The sequence below is a fragment of the Thamnophis sirtalis genome, unplaced genomic scaffold (genome assembly GCF_051295495.1).
Source record: "Thamnophis sirtalis isolate CommonGarterSnake01/CBP01778 unplaced genomic scaffold, rThaSir2_p1.2 scaffold_5, whole genome shotgun sequence".
Taxonomy (NCBI): Eukaryota; Metazoa; Chordata; class Lepidosauria; order Squamata; family Natricidae; genus Thamnophis; species Thamnophis sirtalis.
In genome coordinates this window covers 137,529,326-137,540,032 of record NW_028261385.1, presented here as the reverse complement: position 1 = coordinate 137,540,032, position 10,707 = coordinate 137,529,326, and positions in this window count along the sequence as shown.

Genomic DNA, 10,707 nt, shown 5'->3' with positions numbered 1-10,707 from the left:
ACATTCCAAATAATAAAGAGCAGTCAAGTCAATCTGGTGCCTCCAGGATGTATTGGGCTACGGACTAGCAGTCATCAGGGCCTTTCACACAGATGGGAAAATGGAAATCATAGGCTACTGTGTCTTGAAAGGGTCAGTTTGGACAACATCGACCTCCATTGATTATTCAATCAACTCCATCAACAGAGATACAAGATCACTAGAGAAAAAAAAAAGCATAAATAGTAGTAACAAAATGTTTTTTTTTCTTCTTCTCTAACATAAGTAGTATCTCAGTAGAATTATCTTAAAAGAGCCCTGGTGGTGCAGTGGTTTGATTGCAGTATTGCAGGCTAATTCTACTCACTGACAGGAGTTCGATCCCAACCAGCTCAAGGTTGACTCGGCTTTCCATCTTTCTGAAGTCGTTAAAACGAAGGCCCAGCTTGTCAGGGGCAATACGCTGACTCTGTAAACTATTTAGAGAATGCTGTAAAGCACGTTGAAACAGTATATAGTGCTAATGCTATTGCTGAGAGAACTGAAAGTAATATCATAGATACTATCAGTGGTGGGATTCAGCCGGCTCGCACCTGTTCAGGAGAACCGGTTGTTAAACTTTCTAAGCAGTCCGGAAAACTAGTTGTTGGAAGAAATCTCCTTTTGTTTTTCTCCAATTTACAGGGCTAATCCTGTAAGGAAGGCAGGGAGGAAACATTCTAGTGTTGTTTCTAGCCTAATCTTTATTGACCTGCTTACAGAAACTGCCTCTCCTGTTAGCCCTTATTACATTGTAACAGCTAAGGCAAAGCGCCCATCAACCTGAGTGACGTTGAGTTGACCACGCCTACCCAGTCACATGACCACTGAGCCATGCCTACCCAGCTGGTCATTAGGGCAGAGAACCGGTTGTGTAAACTATTTGAATCCCACCACTGGATACTATGCACATTGTTACCCCAACCTTCTAATTTCAGTGGAGGTTAACCCTTTTAAATGAACTGAGAAAAAGGTACATGTAATAGTTTGCACTCATACTTCAGTGTGCCTATACTTCCCCCCCCCCCAGTACAACAGCGCATAGTATTGTGCTGCTTAGAAATCTTGTTGTGTACCAGAATTGTAATCCATTATGCTATCCCTAGCTGCTCTATTGAACTGATACGTTTCAGATGCATACTGACTTCTTTGGATGGTTTCTTGCTCACCAAGGGAGAACTGCTATGTTTCTAAATTAAAGAGCTAAATCAAGGCTGATTAGGAAAATTAAAGAGGCCCTGAAAAACAAATCTTCTGTGAACAATAAAATGTTGTTAAACCGCAGAGAGTCAGCTTGTTGATAAAGCGAGGCAAAGGAAGAAGTGGAGCCATCTCCATGTGCTCATGTCTGTTTCAATTCCATCTGCAATCTGCCACCACATCTATTATCAAGGCTTCTCCTCTTAGCAATGTGGACATTTGCAGCTGCAGTGTGTCACCAGAACAAAATGTGCAACCAGGAAAGTGGCAGGCATCCAGGCTTAAGGCTGAGTGTGTGCCACATGCTATGCTCTGAATGTGTTCATTGATGTTATACTCAAAGAGGAACCCCAGAGGAGCGTGCAGAATCTGTGGTCCTCTGCCTTCCTTCTTGAACATAAGCAACATTCTTCTCTATTCAACCACTCTCCCCACAGGGTTCTTGATTGTTGCATTTAACAGCATATTTAATGACAGAAATTCAACGAAAAGCTAATTAGTCCCAGAACTGCTTCCATTCACATCAAACTTCATTCTGTGGAGATTAGAAAGATCATACAGGGATGCCTGTTGAAAACCCATTGCATGAGGATAGTTCTTCTGAAGCTAACATAGCCAACTGGATAATACTTGGTGTAAGAGTGAGGGAGATTCCTTAAGCTGACATATATGTTCTTACCGAACATCAGATCTGAAGTCCTAACCCTAAATGTAGCATTTAAAAGTTATAGATAGATAGATAGATAGATAGATAGATAGATAGATAGATAGATAGATAGATAGAGATAGATAGATAGAGAGAGAGAGAGAGAGAGAGAGAGAGAGATAGAGATGATAGAGATAGATAGAGATGATAGAGATAGAGATAGAGATAGAGATAGAGATAGAGATAGAGATAGAGATAGAGATAGAGATAGAGATAGAGATAGAGATAGAGATAGAGATAGAGATAGAGATAGAGATAGATAGAGAAGAAGAGGCTGGACAGGCACTTGTCTGAAATGGTACAGAGTCTCCAGGGGATTAGGGGATTTGGTCTAAAAGACCTGTAAGGTCCTTTCCTCCTCTGTTATTCTGTTAAATAGTTTAGTCATAGACACAAGTATCCATGAATCTAGAAGCAGCTGCTTTAACATTCTAGAAAGAGCTACTTTGTATGTATAAATGCCTGCACAAAAGCATTTCTTTTCAAAATTTTTACATGCAGAAGAGTTCCTTTGGATACCAATTCAAATTCAGAGGCATTTATAGTTATCTGTTGTGGCCCAGCAGGAGCCATTGGAGCTGCCACCAGACTCCGACAGCGAAGGGCCCTATGAGTTGGCTCTGGAGGATGTGGAGGACCCTGGACAGGGTTCCGACTCTGAGCAGGACGCAGAGAGGCTGGTTGGTCACTAGGAGGCGCCTAAGCCTTGGAGCAGTGGGGAGGAGACAAGGGAGTGTGATCCTGACATCATGCATTGGAGCAGTGGGGAGGAGACAAGGGAGTTGGTCCTGGATGCCCGGTAATGGAGGGCTAATAGGCGTAAAGCAGTGGTTCCCAAACTTGGCAACTTTAAGACTTGTGGACTTCAAGTCCCAGAATTCTCCAGCCAGCAGAGAAGTTGCCAAATGGATCTAAATTACCTCCCATGGCAGTGAGCTAACCAGGGACCATATCTGCAAATATGTCCGAAACGCTACTTTTTGAGAGATACAGAAGCAGCCTAAGATGTGGGCAGCACCATAATCCCTACCTGCCTAGGAGGGCAGTAATTCATGAAAATATTTGGGCAGAAATGTTTGACAGAGAACTGGAATTTTGTGTTTGTTTTATTGAAGTGAATAAAAATTTTACAGCGCTTTTCTGTTTTCAGAAATAACAGTCTTCTCATGTTTCCCAGGCTCCAGCGTTGGGCAGGATGTGACTTACCCAGTTGTTCTGCCTTTCGCACCATAGACCCAGGAGCTCACAAGATGTCAAAGTTTCAGTAAAAAGAAGGACAAAGAGGTTCAGGTTTTCTTTGGATGGGCTCGCCTCCATGAGTTCTTTATAGCTTTATCTGATATACTAAAATCCCTCCCAACATTAACAGTGCCCATAAATCATATAATTCACCAGCAGATGTAAGAACAGGGACATTTCATCATTGGCTTTCCTGTTACAGTTCCCCCCCCACTTCAACATTATTGTTGTACTTGAGGCTTCAGAAGTTTGACCAAATTAAAATGAAACCCTACTCTCAAAACGATTGGGACGTCTCCTAATTAAAGCCAGTAATTTTTGTTCCTGCTTTGCCATGTTTTCCTAAGTTATGCATAATAATGATTCACTTTTTAAAAGTCTCATTATTATTTATCCTTGACATGTGCTTTGCACATTTATTTGGTGCCGGTCAACCCAACAGATGAGGTCTTTTATCAAAAAAAATAATAATTTCCGTTACGGCAAATAGAATCACTGCATTTCTAAGATCAGCTTTTCTAAGAAAATAAAATATGTGCTGCGGGTCAGAAGGCAAATTCATTTGTCTCCCTTCCCTTGGAAGTACTTTTCTCTTTTTTTTGCCCAGGTTCAATTCTTTTAATGTGTTCACATTTCCTCTAAATTATACCTCCATTTACTCTTACACATCAATCGTTCAAAATGTTAATTATCTACCTATACCAGACTTCATTAGAAGTCATAGGATTATAAATAGTTTTAAAGGAGCTGGAGGGGGTTTTGTAAGAGAGAGAGAGGGAGGGAGAGAGGGAGGGAGGGAGGGAGGGATGGCATGAAGGTAACCTCTCCTCACCAGACAATTGTCCATGGACCATGAATGAAAAACAAGAGCCAAATGGCATAAAAATATCATTTTAAAAGACTTTTCTAAAAATACAAAGGGCTCAAGGAATAAGGCACCCAACATAGAGGGATCAAGCCTATTTAATGCGAGGGTGATGCAGGAGGGGATGCACAGGTAAACCCACCAGTGGCTGGCCAGGTTAGGTGGTCTTAATAGAATGGACCTTATAAATTCATATTAGCTTGGCTTTTCATTCTAGTGCCCTGGAGTTCCAAAGTTGACTTTTAGCTGGAGTGAACTTTCCCTCCAACTTCCTCATAAGTATTAAAAATAGGGCTGAACAGTGTGGCAAGATCCTGTAAAGGAGGGGCACAGGAAGCCAGGCGTGGGTGTCAGATAGAACAGAGGTAAAACTGCTGACAGCTTAAGACATTATAGGAACTTCTCTTTTTTGTATTTCTCCTATGTACTTTGCTGTAACATTCCAAATGAACTTCTGCTTTTCGAAATGTCATGCTTGTCTCGTGTATGGAAACGCCTTGAGAATGCACAGTGTGGAACACGGCATAAAAGTAGCATCCTGGGCAGAGCCCAGGCAGTTCAGATTTTGGTTTGTGAACACGCTGAACTCGATGCATCCAATAAACCTGTTTCTCTCACCTTCGTGGTCTCAAGTCCTGGTCTTTCGTAAGTAGATTACAAACCTCAAACTGCTGCAACAAGGGCACTAACCTCTAGCAGATACTATAGCAACACCTTGCATTCTGGCTGGAGAAGGCATCTTAGCTTCTTATCTTGTGTTGCTTTTGAAGAACTACCATATTGAAACCTGGCAGAGATGAACCAGAAGAAGATGAAGAATGCATCCCTATTTTTTCCAGAATAAGGATGGGTTGTTGTTGTTGTTGTTGTTGTTGTTGTTGTTGTTGTTGTTGTTTTTGCTTGTTTTAATATGTATTGTTCCCCCAAATGTATTTTTCCCATGAAATTATTAATAGCAATAGCACTTAGACTTATATACAACTTCACAGTACTTTTACAGCCTTCCCTAAGTGGTTTACAGAGTCAGCCTATTGTCCCCAACAATCTGGGTTCTCATTTTACCCACCTCGGAAGGATGGAAAGATGGGTCAACCTTGAGCCAGTGAGACTCGAACTGCAGAACTTCAGGCAGCTGGCAGGCAGCAGAAGTGGCCTGCAGTACTGCACTCCAACCACTGCACCACCGTGGCTCTCGGTGGTGCATTGAATGATGGTGGTGGTGAGGAAGAGGAGGAGAAAGAAGAAAAATCGATATTTAACAGGGTCACAAGCTTCACAATGTCATCCTGTTGCACAGCCCAGTCGCCCCTCTTCACTCTACAACCAAAGCTCCACATTTTTGAATGTGCATTAAAAAGTCCATGGTGGCCATAAGCATGTGATTGAAGCCTTGCCTTTTTTGTAGATGTTCTTCAGCATACACCAGGAGAAAATGAGAGGAGGTGGAGGAAGCGGTCATTCTTGTCTTCAAGATTGATTGATTGATTGATTGATTATATTTGTATGCTGTCCTTTTCCCCCGAAGGGGACTCAGGGCGGCTCACAATTCAAATCAGGGAAGGGGGTACAGACAAAAAATAAAACAAAACATAAATGCATAATTTAAAAACACACAACAGTCATACCATTCGAGACAGGGGCAACAGCTCTTTAGCCCCAGGCCTGTCGGAACAGCCAGGTTTTAAGGGCTTTGCGGAAGGCCTGGAGGGTGGTGAGGGTTCGAATCTCCACGGGGAGTTCGTTCCAGAGGGTCGGAGCAGCCACAGAGAAGGCTCTCCTCCGGGTAGTCGCCAGTCGACACTGGCCGGCGGATGGAATTTGGAGGAGGCCTAATCTGTGGGATCTAATCGGTCTAGTGGAGGTGATTGGCAGCAGGCAGTCTCTCAAGTACCCAGGTCCAATACCATGAAGGGCTTTATAAGTGACGACTAGCGCCTTGAAGCATATCCTGAGACCAATAGGCAGCCAGTGCAGCTCGCGGAGGATAGATGTTACGTGGGTGAACCGAGGTACACCCACGATCGCTCGCGCGGCTGCATTCTGGACAAGCTGAAGTCTCCGAATGCTCTTCAAGGGCTGCCCCATGTAGAGCACGTTGCAGTAGTCCAGTCTAGAGGTCACAACAGCAGATGTACATTCCTTTCCTCCTGCTATAGAAAGAGAGTCCACGTGATATTGGCACATGATATTAAATGCCAGTATTCCTGCCTGGTGCCAAATTCAGAAGCAAGTTATTAGCAGGACCAATATTAATAAGCTAAATATCAAAACAACATGTTTAGTATGACACGGAACTTCAGCTTATAAGGGAAATAATAACTTGACTATCTGCCAGTCTACACGAAGCACTATTTTTAATTCTAAATTCTGTGGGAGGGCTGTTCATATGTTAAACTCTTTCCATTTAAATCAGTGTTGTTGTGTAAACATGCTTAACCTCAGCTGGACTGTTTCCAAAATGGTGCTATTTTTGAATAATTGCACTGAGAAATTTACAGTGCAATGATATAATTCCATTACCAGAGCTCAAACATGAATAAAAGACAACTCGGTGTTAGGGCTGTCCAAAGAAACAGGGGGGGGGGCTTTAAGTGTGCAACCTTATTACCAGAGGAGGGCTGCTACTGGTTTGCACTGGTTCAGGCAAACCCGTAGTGGAGTGTTGGCCTAGGTCGCAGAACCAGCAGTGACCCAGGATGGCCATGCCTCCAAACTGGTTCCCCAGTCTCTGCGGCATGTTTTTTTTGGCATTTTTAAATGTTCAGAGCCGAGGTGGCGCAGTGGTTAGAGTGCAGTACTGCAGGCCACTTCAGCTGAATGCTATCTGCAGTTCAGTGGTTCAAATCTCACCGGCTCAAGGTTGACTCAGCCTTCCATCCTTCCGAGGTGGGTGAAATGAGGACCCAGACTGTGGGGGGCAATATGCTGACTTTGTAAATCGCTTAGAGAGGGCTGAAAGCCCTATGAAGCGGTATATAAGTCTAACTGCTATTGGTATTGCTATTCTGCGCATGCACAGACCTATTTACAGGCAACTGTGCACATGTGCACCGAACCAGCAGTAACGCAAGATGGCTCCAGGAACCATCAGAATCCGAGGCAACGTTCTCAAGGGCAATGGCTAGAAGTGCTTTTGGTAGGATTTACGAACCAAAAATATGTGTGACTTTTTTTTTTAACTGTCACATCTGCCTGTCAGTATGAATCAAGCATCCCGAAATGTAAAGAAGTTAAGCAAAAGGAAGTAGCAGAAGCAAAAGAATGCCAGTCAAGGCTCTGGTTATTCAAAACAAACTATGGGGCTTTTTTTCCCCCTTCTCTCCCCCCCCCCCCCCCGTTTGCTGTCTGACTCAAGAATACAATAAAGGAATAGAGAAACAAAAACAGGATGAAAAATGTTTCAACAGAGGAACTAGCTGGATTGTCTACGTTAAGAAAGTGTGGGCTTTGCCCTGAAATACTTCAGAGCTGCCTGTGTGGGCTTGCCCTGCTTCCTTTATCCTTGTCCTTCTAACAGAGAGGAGATTATAATCCCTGTCCACAAAGACCTCATCAGAACATTATTTCAATATCCCTACATAAATTGGGGAAATGAAGGCAGGGGGAGGAAAGATTAACAAACCTCTAGCCTTTACATCAAGACCCGTTCCGAAGGCATGGACTTGGCTGGGATGTCTATAGCTTCAAAACAGATTAAGGGCCTTTTCATCCTTGGGTTTTAAAGAGGTGAAGAACAAGCAATCTTGAGATAAGGACATGATCCTTCCTTTATTTCAGAGTTATGTCTTTATAACCATGTATCAGTAGAAACATTTATATCCCACGGAGGAGAAAATGACATCCATGATAATGAAGTTAGCAAACATAAAAAAAGAATTAGAAAGGGGGTGGAAAGAGGGGTAGCGAATGTTTAATTAACAATAGTGATTTGATTGATTTGATTTGATTTTATTATATTTATATGCTGCCCTTTTCCCCCGAAGGGGACTCAGGGCGGCTCACAATTCAAATCAGGGAAGAGGGGTACAGACAGAAAATAAAAGACGAAACATAACAATACATAATTTAAAAACACACAACAGTCATACCATTCGAGACGGGGGCAACAGCTCTTTAGCCCCAGGCCTGTCGGCACAGCCAGGTTTTAAGGGCTTTGCGGAAGGCCTGGAGGGTGGTGAGGGTTCGAATCTCCACGGGGAGTTCGTTCCAGAGGGTCGGAGCAGCCACAGAGAAGGCTCTCCTCCGGGTAGTCGCCAGTCGGTGCAACTTAGTGATATAGTGGGAAATACCAGAAGGAGGGAAATCCCTGCAAAGTGATATAGTACTATAGCTGACTGACTGGTGATAAGACATAATGTGAATGGCTGATGGAAACATACATCAGTTAGAACATGAACATGTATAAGTGCATACTTGTAAATACAAGAAGGAAATGTATTCACTGCTAACATAATTTAGTGGTTTCTTTCTCAACTCTCTAACTTTGGAGTAACATTTATTATGATAATGATTGTCTTATTGAAAATATCCTGGAATGAAAACAGTTGCATCATAAGCAGATTTAGTAAACCATTTGGGTTTGGTTTCTTGAGAAACGAGTGGGACATTGTTGTTAGGCAAGAAAAAGTTACCCTATAATTACAAATAGATGCCCATGTTCTCCTAAACGAGGGATGGGGGAAATGATGGCCCCTTTATGACTTGTGGACTTCAACTCCCAGAATTCCTGAGCCAGCATGACTCAAGAATGCTGGGAGTTGAAGTCTACAAATCATCAAACGGCCATCATTCCCTACTCCTGTCCTAAACAAAAGGGCTCAGTTTTCAGACGATCGTGGATGAAGGAATGGTTGAAATCTCTGCCATCACACGCTTGACGTTTGTGCTGTCCAGCCACAGCAGGAAACTGCACAAGGCTCACAGGCAGAGCACATAAAACAAACTTAAATAAAATCCACTGGTTCAAACATCTGTATTTTTAGGGAAGTTGGACAAGGATCTAAGGCTTGGTAGCTCGGGCATATCTCCAGCGAGAATTTTCTGTGACTGTGACCTGAGTTGGAGGGAAAACAGAACAAAGTGCGGGCCATACAGCTGGAGAATCTCCTTTCAAGCTATCTAAAGGTGTCTGGTTACGCCTCAGTTATTTATTTTCATTAAAAATAGCTGTTGGTAAGTGAAATAAATTGCTCTCAGAAGCATGAAGCTGTTTGATTAATGCAAACTTTTTCCGGCTTATCTTGTTAGCAACACAAATCACCCCCATCCGCACGAAACTGTCTTCCCGTGCCAATGCAGTGAGGGGAATTTTCCACCTTATTGCTAACTGGCAATATAGAAACTTTGGGATGGCTTTTTGAAGAGCTTTGGATATAGTAACCAGAATTATCCTGGCCAAATGGCATTAGCAGTCTGTTAACATTCACTTATATTGTTGCCCTTATTCAGCAAAGCTCCTTGCGTTAACTGTGGAGAAAAATAACCAAAGATATCAGTGACCTACGTAGTAGGCCAGGGAGAGTGAAATAACATGGACAACTAATATAAAACCCATTTTGGAGAAGCATTCTCTTTTATTTTACTTTTGAGAGTTTTTTTCTTTTCTAATGTTGGGATACCTCAGGGGTTATTTTGAAAAGGCTTCAAGTCCTCTCATTTTGACCTTCCAAGCAATGAAGACAGTGATGTGAAACCTAGCACCTCCTGAGGTAAACATTCACACTTATGTATTTTCTGAAGTTTTACAGTCATTCATGGGGGGTTGATATCATCAATTTATTCCTTGCCTTGTTTTCCCAAGAAAGGGGCTCATATTGTTTATGGAGTGCTTTGATGGCAGAAGTTAGTATGGATGAGAGGGAAAAGTCAAGTGATGTCTCATATTATTTGTGGTTAATTCAGTGAGAAATGGTAACACTTAAGCATTTTTTTTTAAATGATGCAAAACATGTTTACCTCCTAGTGAGGAAGACATAGTGGTGGTGGGGAAGGATCTTCAGCTTATAGCAATAGCAGTAGACTTATATACCGCTTCATAGGCCTTTCAGGCCTCTCTAAGCGGTTTACAGAGAGTCAGCATATTGCCCCCAACAATCTGGGTCCTCATTTTACCCACCTCGGAAGGATGGAAGGCTGAGTCAACCCTGAGCCGGTGAGATTTGAACCGCTGACCTGCTGATCTAGCAGTAGCCTGCAGTGCTGCATTTAACCACTGCGCCACCTTGGCTTAAAAACGGCAAAACTGTGATTAGTTGTGTTGGGCTCTTGTATACGAAACTTTAAAGGGAAAAGTAAAGGTTCCCCTCGCACATATTTGCTAGTCATTCCTAACTCTAGGGGGCAGTGCTCATCTCCGTTTCTAAGCTGAAGAGCCAGCACTGTCTGAAGATGTCTCCATGGTCATGTGGCCAGCATAACTAAACACCGAAGGCACAAGAGGTGGGTTCCTACCAGTTCGCACCTATTTGGTAGAACCGGTTCGTCAAATCTACCGAACCGGTTAGAAGAGGTTCCACCAGTGGACCCAGAAAGCAGGCCACACCTACAGAAGAGGCTCCCAAAAATTTTGAAACCCACCACTGGTCCTTGGATATGATTATTCTACACTATCATGCTCATATTTATAAAACTCTGTGAAAGGTAAGGATGACTACTGCGTTTGTGGTGCAATCAGAACTTT